General features: G+C 34.2%; 1 long non-coding RNA gene across 2 annotated transcripts in view; it reads left to right on the top strand.

The window, feature by feature from the left end:
* Window positions 1-11,326, top strand: part of LOC133849311 (uncharacterized) — a 54,109-nt gene that overhangs the window by 20,957 nt on the left and 21,826 nt on the right. For both annotated transcript variants that reach the window (XR_009895355.1, XR_009895354.1), the window contains exon 2: window positions 5,960-6,077. This is a non-coding gene — a long non-coding RNA (uncharacterized LOC133849311). The remainder of the gene's footprint in view (window positions 1-5,959; window positions 6,078-11,326) is intronic.

The following is an 11,326-nucleotide window of genomic DNA, read 5'->3' as shown; positions in this document are numbered from 1 at the left end:
TCACTGTCAGTGACTGCGTCAATTGTTTAATGCTGTCCAAAATCCAAAAAGAAGGCAGCAAACAAACGAGAAGACAAAAAAGCCGCACACCAAACAAGCCACAACATACAATAATCATCTACAACAACAACAACAACAATGGCAGAGAATAATAAATAAAAAATAAATAATGAACAAGAGAAATAGCAGAAGAAAAAAAAACAAACACACATACAACTAGATATTTTATCATTCGAGTGTTTTTTTTAATTTATTAATTATTTATTTATTTGTTGGCTTTTAATGAACGACGTCGCAGTTTTAGATTCGGTTTCGGTTTTGGGTTTTCGTCATCTTTTTAGAGATCGCCATCGTCATCGGCCGCAAACGTCATGAGAGAGTCTAGTATTTCTTTATCTTCATCTGTCTCTCTATATCTATGGCTATCTGTATATATATGTATATACATATATGGCTATGTATGCTGTATACAACTGTCTATAACATGCTGCTGATATCCGCACATTTGTCTTAGCATTCATTTATTATTACGCTTTGTTAATTGCCGCCCAAATGTCACTCTTATAAAACAGCAAAAGCAACAGCAACAACAACAACAACAACAACATTCTTTGACTGAGCTATTTATGTGGCGAGCACTGAATTCGCATTTCTCTTTTCTCCCATTCACATTCACATTCTCGAATCACATTCTAGCTCTTTCCTGCAATTCATTTCCTTTTCATTTATTTTTGGCTATTTATAGTTGAGTATTGAAGGTTCTTTGGCGCTTAGACGAAGCTCTTATACGCTCTTGCATGCAAAATGCCAAAACATTTGGCTCAGGGTCAGTCTTATACGCAACTCTTATACGCATGCCCAGACTTGTCCTTTGCGTCATCATCATCATCAACGGCAAGTCAATAAGCAACACATTTACACATTTACATTTACAATTACAATTACAATGCGCAAGTGAGTCTATTAATTGCTAATTTATTTATAAGACGCGGATGGCGCGATTCAATTTATGAACGGCCTCTTCCAATTGAAGTGCGAAAAATCTGCACAAATCTGCCCCAAGCCGCCCCAGCGTCCGGTCTTTGCCGGACAATCGCAAAGATCACGTGACTAACAAACACACACAGAGAAAGAGAGTGGGAGAGAGAGAGAGAGAGAGAGAGGGAGAAAGACACGCATGCACTTTGCAACTCCTTTCATCGAACTCGAACTCGAACTCGCTGTAATGCGACTTGTTCAATGCAAGCACACACACACACACACTTATACGCTCAGCTGTGTGTGTGTGTGTGTGTGTATACTATAGTCTATCATCGGGCGTCGCTGGGCAGCGCATTAATCAAATCGACAATAATAATGTAATGATGACAAGAGAGTAAACCTTCTATGTAATAATCATGAAGTGCTGCTTGCACCTGGCTATCATGATCATTAGTAGTACATAGTAGCTGACTAACCACAGCTAGCGGCTACTGTTAAGTGTCTTATACTAGATGCTAGATGCTAGACACTGATATATGCATGCATATATCTTTTCTATCTGCTATAACGCGTTGCGCTACAATTTCGGCTCAAGCAACAAACGCAAATCATTTTACGAGCCCCGCAATTGCTTGCAAATTTCCGCTACTTTTAATCGTCTACAGCGAACTGAACTACACAAATACCCTGTAAAATGTTTAATAGATTTAACAAGTAGATAACTGTTTATAGCAATTTTATTTTATTAGCAAATTCCCTTTGTATTAAGCAGGTTTTATAAATTCAATTCGCTTTTATAATGTTTCCGATATTCACTTTTCGTTTTCGTTTTTGGACCAAACCCGAGATTTTGTTTTTTAGGGTTTTTAAAACGAAATGTGAACGTGAAAACGTGGAGCCCCGCTGATAAACAATATTTTAAGGAACTTTCCTTCACTTATTTTGCTTTGGTTATTTAAAATATTTTTATTGTTATATGGTTTTATACTTTTAATATACAATTAAAAATATTATTAGTGTTATATAGATTTAAAATACTTTTTAATACAATTATTAATATACACATATATATTTTGTAATATTATTATATTTCACTAAACCTACTTTCTTTTTTGGTATGCGAGGTTCATCTAGTTTTACTTAAAGGCAAAATTACAAAGTAGCCTAACTTATAAGTACTTCAAAGCTAATCATAAATTAAGTCGTGTCGATCTTATTTTCATAGGAAAAGTTGTTAATTTTCTCTAAAATATATTTAAGTGGGTACGTAAGTACTTATATTTTGGCACTTTAAGAAAAGTAACTTTGAACTATATATTTAAATATAGAGATTTGACTATAATGTGAGAGTCCGCATTCATTTTCTAGGTAAACTAATTAAATTTTGTATACAATATATTTTACTAGGCATAGTTTTCTTTGCTTGATGATTTACAGTCTAGTATAGGTTATTGAGAAAAGTTAGGGAAAAGATAAATTCCAAATATAGAAAATGAGATACGTTTTTTCTTAATTCGATAAGTAGTATATTAAAATAATAAGTAGTATTAAATGTACAACAAAATATACTATATTTCTTGCAATATAAAAAGTGAGTGACTGAAAAAAAGGAAACGAACAAAATGTATTGCATACGCTTAGGCGCCAAGGCAGAGTTGATAAGTTGTTCTCCTTTGCTATGTATTACAGGGTATGTGCAAGTCGATAATCTCCAGTATTTGGGTAGCTAATGAGAAGAAGCATAAACCCAGGCAAATGCTGTGTGCACACATACATCACACATAAATCATTGTTATGGCAAATCCACGATGACAATATGGGTCAACTGTGCTCTAAGCACTACAATATTTTGTAGACAAATACCTACATAAGTAGGTATATATGTAGTCTATATATATCCAGTAGACAGCGACTGCGCAGTCGTCAACAGTTAGCAGTTAGCAGTCGGCAAGTTGTCGCCGCAGTCTGTTTACCTTAGCACCCAACTACCGCACTTGAATTTTTAATAACCTTTTCAAGTTCACTGTTAGCATGCATTTGTGTGTGTGTGTACAGGTGTGTGTATGGCTGATAGCTGTACTGTCAACTTTAACGCCATGCGATGCGACTGTGTTCCACCACCCCCTTCCCCTCCCCTCTCCCACCGCATCACTTCTTCCCCTTCTTCTGCTCTCCACTATCAGTCAGCTCAGTTTACATTGAGTGAGTGAGTGAGTGAAGAAGTTGGCGCTGTTTGTTGACTTTGCGACAGCTCTACATGCAAATGCGTGTTAGATACAGTTACGCACACCCACACACCCCACACACACACACATACTTGTAATCAAAGAGCTGACTTGGCTTTTCCATGGAAATGTGTCGCCTTGTTCTGTGCTTTTTTGTTTTACTGCCTCTCCAATTAAAATGAATAAATACGAATACGAATACGAATACGAATACGAATTTCAACAATTGTTTCATCATCTTGTTTGTCATTGTTTTCATTTCGATTTCAAATGTTGTTTGATGATGATTCATCCACCACCAGCCGAGAAAGAGGGGAACATCAAAATCATTATCATTTCAAAATATTATTATTATTGTTAATGCTGTTGTTATTAATATTATTAATAAATGCGCTCGCCACCACAGTCTCTCCTCCCATAATCAAATCAATTAATAAAAGGAAAAAAAACCGACTACGACAACGTCAACGTCAACGACGTCGCCGAGAACCAGAAAGCAGCAGCCGAGTTGAACGCAGACCAATTAACACTTGCCCAAGATCGAAGTCAGAGGCAGAGTGACAAAGGGGGCAACCGCTGCATGCCGGAAAATGTTGGTTCACAGCGGCTGTCCCCTCTACTCCTCCACTCTTTCCCTTCCTCCCACCAATGAAAATCCATAGAAAAGCTGAGCAAAACCAAAAAAAAACAGAAGAAAAAAAAGATACGAAATCGAAAACGAAAACGATCATCGACAATGTGTGAATTGAAAGGCAGACAAGCTCACGCCACAGCCACAGCCACGAGTTGCATTTCTGGCTGCCTGACTCTTATACGCGTATAAGAGCTGCGGAGGATTTGATCGAGTTTCCTTAAGTGCTGAGTAATTTGTAATTATTGTATTGTCTAAGAACTTTGGAGGATATACATAGGTAATGAGTAATTGCAGCTCTTATACAAGTATAAGACTGTGTAGTAGCAGGATTTGAATCAACTCTTTAAACAACAAATGACTTCATTTATCTAACTCTTATACGCGTATAAGAACTGCGGAGGATTTGATCGAGTTTCCTTAAGTGCTGAGTAATTTGTAATTATTGTATTGTCTAAGAACTTTGGAGGATATACATAGGTAGTGAGTAATTGCAGCACTTATACAAGTATAAGACTGTGTAGTAGCAGGATTTGAATCAACTCTTCAAACAAAAAATGACTTCATTTATCTAACTCTTATACGCGTATAAGAACTGCAGAGGATTTAGTGAAGTTTCCTTAAGTGCTGAGTAATTGCAACTTTTATACTTGTATAAGACGTCATTAATAGCAGAATTTGACTGAACCCTGCAAACCAAATATGGATTCACTTGTCGAAGAACTGAGGAGGATATAGGGTCTGAGTAATTGCAGTTCTTATATAAGAATAAGACAACGTAGTATTAGGACTTGAATCAGCTATTAAGTTTCAGTTACCTGCCGCTTATTTGCGTATAAAAATCGTGGAACATATATAGTTCTAAGCAATTGCAGCTCTTATACAAGTATCAGACTATGTAGAGACAGGAATTGACTCAACTGCACATTAAATATGAGTTCATTTGTGTAACTCTTATACATTCATAAAAATTGTGAAAGATTTTGTTAAGTTTCCTCAAATTCTAAGCAAATGGTGAAATAGTTAAGACGTCATTAGAGTCAATTTTTGCCTGTCCATACAAATTATGAGTAGCTGTAACTCTTCTACAAGTAAAATGCGCAGGACTTAACTAAATTCTTCATATTATTGTGATTGTGTAAAGCTCTCAGCAGTTACAGCTCTTATACGACGTATAAGACGTCATTTATAGCAGGACTTGACTCAACTCTGCACATCAAAAAAGGTTTAATTTTATACAGCGAGTTGAAATTCACATTATGAGATGCATTTTGTGCTTATCTTTGTCATTTACAGTTTAATGAAATGCAATTATCATTTACTATATACAAGTCGCGAGGTAAAGAGTGAAAATAGCTGCATGACTGCATATTACAGCAATTAACATATCTAATCCATTAAACACTTAATAATGCTATTAACAGTCTATTTGTTGGCGAATATATTAAAGCACATTTACACTAAGTAGAAGCAATTGTGTCGCATTTATTTATTGATTTAATTAAATAATATAATTATGATGGTTATTTCTGGTTTAAGCTGGTTCTCTGCTTAGTTTATTTAAAACAAAAAGTTAAACTCAGTATTTGTTTATTTTATTTATTTGTCATCTGCTTGAACTTAAAAATTAAATAATGAAATTATTTTACTTGTATGTTAATTAAATTGCGTCCAATACAATATACAATTAAATTCTAATTTTAAATTGTAGTTGAAGCTAGTTGAATTTTTGAAGAATTCAAAGCAAGCAATGAAAAGTAAATAGCTTTTGTTTTTTCAAATCTACTTTTATTTGGAGTTGCGTTTTACATTTTGTTTAATATTCTATTTTCTTTTTATACTGGAATCTTGAAACTTAGTTGCTTTGGCTGACAATTTGGTATATTTTGTACTCTATGGTATATTTGTTTATTGTAGTTATATATTATATTATATTTTTGAGGTATATTAATTTGATATATTTGAAATTTATTTTATCTCATGTTGTATAAATTGTGTTTTCTATTTTTATTAAAAATACTTATTTTGTTTGTCCTTACAACTTTCATTTATAGTACTAGAAATAGGTTTATTTAATTACATATTTTAATATATAATTTCTTTGTGTTTTTTTTACTTTCAGCGCACAAAGAACTCGCTTAAAGAATACCTTCAAGTCTAAGGTGCAACAGAAACTGTCTTTGATCACTTAGAATGAGATGAAAAGTTGTTGGAGTGCATAGAAAATACGACGATCAGCTGTAAGTTTTTTTTTTTATTGTTTTATTTATTTATTGTTGTGATCTCTTTTTCTTGGTTTATTTATGTTGCTTTTGGCATTTCTTTGGCTGCTGCTGCTGCTGTTGCTGCTGCTGTTATCGATGGCATCGTTGCCCTATTTTATGTTCGCTTTAGTTCAAATTAAAGCAGAGCAAGCACTCGACTCGACTTGAGTCGAGTCTGCTGCTTTGTTGTGGCCCTACCCATGAAGTCATGTTGTTGTGTGGAGCCAAAAGCAACGGTAAAAGGCAAACGCAAACGCAAACGCGCGTTGGCGTCGCCAAGAATCCGTTGTCGAGGCAACAGGTTCGTTTCTAACTATCGCTATCGCTCAGCTCGTATCAGCTGTTTGAAGCAGCAAGTGGCGGGTGGAAGGGGCAGCTAGAAGGGGAAGGGGGGTGTCGAGGCGTCGGCCCCACTTTGAATCATTAGCCAATAGAATTAGAGCCATCAATCTTCCAATTGCTGCTTTGTGCTTGTAGTACCAAACTATGACAAGCTGGGATAGCGCCATCGACATTGCCAACGACACCACAGCACTCCGCAACAGCAACAGCAACAGCAGCAGCAGCAGCAGCAGCGCAAGAGCAAGAGCTTGACACCAAGAAGCCCCCATTTGAAAACCGGCAAAGCGCGGTTGGTTGGCACAAGCGTTGTGGCTGTGTGGCAGCTTCAAACTGCTTTCGGCCAGTTCAAACTAGAATCGCTTGAATCGACATCGACATCGACATTAAACGATATGGACAAACGACTCGATTCGACTTCGATTCGTTGCGATTCGACGACGTTCGACTCGACTCGACTTGACTTGACTTGACTTCGAGTTGACTTCAAGCCACAACTAACAACGATAACACCAACCACATCCACATCCACATCTCTCTCTCTTTCTGTTGGTTGGTGATTTAAGCGTCTTTTCTCGATGTGATGGGGTGCTAAAGATCAAGCTTGGCCACAGCACTGACAAAGAGGCTGCCTCGAGGCGCATTAAGTCGACACACAAAATAAAATGTGCATGTGCATTTTTTTTTTTGGACGCGCCCAAAGAAGCCAAAGCTATCGATCGCTTAATTTGCGGGCAAAAACAAAAAAAAGTCAAAAAAAAGCAAAGCAGATACTGAAACAGCGATCGCTTGTAACGATCGGCAATTGGCGTAACTCATACGCAGCGTGTTCCAAATGGAGGTTAAAAGCCAGTGCAGTCTATAAATAAATCTTAAGCTGCATGCCACCGCCTGGCCTGGTTGTTGTTGTTGCTGTTGTTGTGCGTTGTGTGCACTCGCATACGAAATGCACAAATTTCCACATCGCATTTGTTTATTACCAATTCTGTTGTTGTTGCTGTTTGTTTATTTTTCTTGCTGCTTGCTGCTTGCTGCTTTATGCTTTTGTTTGTTTGTTGTTTTTTTTCGCTATGATGGTCAAGGACGTGCATTAACCTAGCTTTTTAGCAACACAACAATTGCATTTCGGGACTTGTTGATTCAAGCATAAAACAAAAATGCGAAGAGCAAACTGAATATAATAACAACAACAACAACAACTGCAAAAATTCCAATACAATTTTCGTTGATTTTATTTCTTTTTGTTTGCACTTTTTCGTCGCAATTGCGGTTTTTGCGGTTTGGCATTTTGCTACCGAAATGGAACCGGAACGGCAACGGGATCGGGTCGGGATCGTTCTCCGGATCGATGATGAGTCACTTGCTTTATATACTCGATTAGTTTGCTGAACAAAGAATCTGCAAAAAAATATGTGTATATACTTGAATGACCTTCGATCCTTTCGCTTACTTTTTGCAATTGCATAATTGATCGATTCACATGAAATTCTAGATTTCTTCTTCGATAAGTTCGAGTCGAACAGAAATCATAATTATGATTGCGAATTACAAAATTACACAATTTGGTATTTCTGTAGAAGTTTAAATCCTAAATGAAAACTTAGATTGCATTTTAATTGAATGGCCTTTTGTATTCATATATAAATTATACAATTTCATACAACATTGTGGGGATTATTTCAGTTGAAAGTAACTAACTGAGACCAAACCAAACCAAATCAAAAAAAAGTCCAAACTGCCAAAGCATAAATTCAAAATAAATATATTTTAGTTGAAATATTAATAATTCATATTAAATTACACAAATGTTAAACTTATCTGCTGTTAAATTCAATTGTAATTTACATGCAATTTATATACACATTTACTTTTGAAAATTTTATAAAACATATTTGATTTCAATTGGATTTCAAATTTTCATTAATCGACATTATAATTCCATACTACAGAATAGTGTACATTTGATGTTTACATGTTTAATTTCTATAACAAATAATTTTAATTAATATGGTCAAAAGTTATATATTTTTAATTGAAATGTATATATAATAGAATTATGATTTACGTGAAATTTATATTGGCTAATTTTGTGAAATATTTTTCATACTTCATATGGATTTTATTTCAATTGAAAATAGTATTTATTTTAATTCACTGAATTTGTTATAAAATTTAAAAAGTTTTTCTTTTTACTCAGTTTAGCATTTGTGCATTGTTTTACTATTAAGACTTATTCCATTAGTTGTCTTAGTCTTCGTTGCGTTTGGCTGACAGTCTGGTATATTTTGTACCCTATGGTATATTTTGAATGTAGTACTAAATCAATATACCACATATAGCATTTGGTATGTTTTAGTATTTTTGTGATATACTGATTTGGCATATTATAAGAATAATATTGCAGTGTTTTACTTTTATTCAAAAGCTATCCCGAATGTAGCTTTCTTACTTGTTTGTAACCACAAAATGCACTTCATATACGTACATCTGTATTTATTTTCTTTTAAAGTTCCCTTTTGCCATTGAACGTAATGTGACAGGCCCAAAGGCTTTTTAGTTAGGTCTGGGCCGGGTTCAGAATCGGAATCGGAATCGAAATCGGATTCGATTTCAGATTGCGATTCGATTTTTGAGTTCGAGTTTGAGTTTGAGTTCGAGTTCGAATCCGGGGACTAATGAGACGTGATTGCCCAGAATGAGCAACCATAAAACGCAATCAACTGGGCCAACTGGGTACAGAAAAGGCTCGCGCAACAGTCAGTGCAAAAATTGACAACAACAACAACAATAACAACAACAGCCATAACAATAACAACAACATTATTTTAATTTTTTACATTCAAGCTAAACGAGCCACCAACGGCCTTGCGCAAAAAGCGCGCAAAAATTAAAAAAGAGAAAAAAATTATAATAATAAACAGAAAAAATCTTATTGTTGGCTCATAAAAAGCGTCGCTTAAAAAACGCGGCAACAAACTCAAACTCAAAAAAACGGCGCTGAAAACTGAAAACTCGAGAAGCGAATTGGCAACGAGCCGAAAACAAAAGATTGCTGTGGGCAAGGCGCGACATTCTTTTGGGTGTGGTTGTTGATGGCAAAGTCCCCAATTGGCAGCAGCCAACGGCCAGCAGCCAACAGCCAGTTGCCATTTGGCTGTGGTAGACTGAGGCCACAAAATATTGCGCATACGTCGCGTGCAACGCTGTAAACATTTTTCATTTGAAGAAGGATCTTCTGATCATCGCTTATATCATCGCAACTTCTTCTTAATTCCTGCTTTATGGCATCGTTCATTCTCAGTTGCCTTGCAACGTCGCAATTAAATAAACGGCATCAATTCAATTATTTTGTATTTTGTGAAAGCCTGCAAAGTCTGCGATGACTGCGACTGCAGCCCATTAAATGAGCAACAACATTCCACAATCAGTAGACGTCTCAGAACCGTGTGCACACATAGTTCAAACTTCAAGCGATCTCGAACTTAATTCATTCGTTATATAAGGACATTAGGATGGGATAATGCACTACATCAAATTGCTAAATTGATCATATCATATTCATGAGAACATTCTGTTCAACATATTGCAGCATAAATTGTTGATTTATTTAAGTGTTCAATTCAATTCAATTATTAAGGATATGAAGACGATTTAAGTTAAGATTCTATTCATACTTTCATACATCATAATTTGTCGATTTATTTAAGTGTTCAATTCAATTCAATTATTAAGGATATTTAAAACAATTTAAGTAAAGATTATATTCATACTTTCATACATCATAAATTGTCGATTTATTTCAGTGTTCAATTCAATTCAATTATTAAGGATATGAAGAGAACATAACTAAAAATTCCATTCATATTTTGATTTATTATTTTTACAATTATTTGCTCCATCTCCATCTTTATAGTGATTTATTTATTTTGATAATTTTTTACTTATACATATGTAAAACACAGAAATAGGTTAAATATTATTTGAAGGATTTTTTTTTTTTATATTTTTCCATGCAATTTTCTATGCTTTTAAAAAGCAATTTTAAATGGCATTTAATTATTTTAAATTAGTGCTTTTGGATGTTTGGATGTTAGATTAGGTTTAGCTTTGTGGCCTGTGAATGACTATTATTAGGCATATTTATTTCAATTTGATCTGTTATTAAAATTCTTCTATATGTTATGTGAATACGTTTTTTTCATTGTTCAATCGCATTTATTTAAAATTTGATAAAGCATTTTTTAAATATTTCAATCATATTTATGCGTGGGTCTTTTATACTAGAAATTCTCTCTTAATTATTATTTTAATCAATATTTATACATACTAAATTCGAAATTCTCTATTTACTTGCTGTATTTTAATGATTTTTAGATAAGGCTTAGCTCAATTTTGAGATTCTTGGTTAAAGACAAAAGACACAGCAAAAAATATTAAACTTTTTTATGAAGTTTTCGCAGGCTAAGAATGAATTAATTTTGTTCGATAAACAAGTTTAATTGCAGATACTTTACTCTTATAGGATTGTATTATCCGATAGAATTATCCATTATAAATATTCGTATTTGTTTGCAAGGAAACTTTCATTGCATTGAATTAAAATTTTAAATTGAATTTTATGTTGCTAACCACATTTTGTATTTTTAGTAGCTAAATGTTTTTGGGGTTTTAGATTAGGCTTGGTTCAATTTTAAGATTCTTGATTGAAGAAAACAAAAAACAAACTACATCATTGGCCATTGAATATAGAAATAATTAGATTGTTCGACAAACAAGTTTAATTTCAGATAATCTTATTGTAATTATCAATTAGAAATATATATATATATGATATATATTTTTTTTGTAGCAATCTTTCAGTATTTTAAATTTAAATTTTTATGTTG

The sequence above is a fragment of the Drosophila sulfurigaster genome, chromosome X (genome assembly GCF_023558435.1).
Source record: "Drosophila sulfurigaster albostrigata strain 15112-1811.04 chromosome X, ASM2355843v2, whole genome shotgun sequence".
NCBI classification, from domain to species: Eukaryota; Metazoa; Arthropoda; class Insecta; order Diptera; family Drosophilidae; genus Drosophila; species Drosophila sulfurigaster.
Note: the sequence above shows the minus strand (reverse complement) of the source record. Positions and strands in the feature narration are given on the sequence as shown.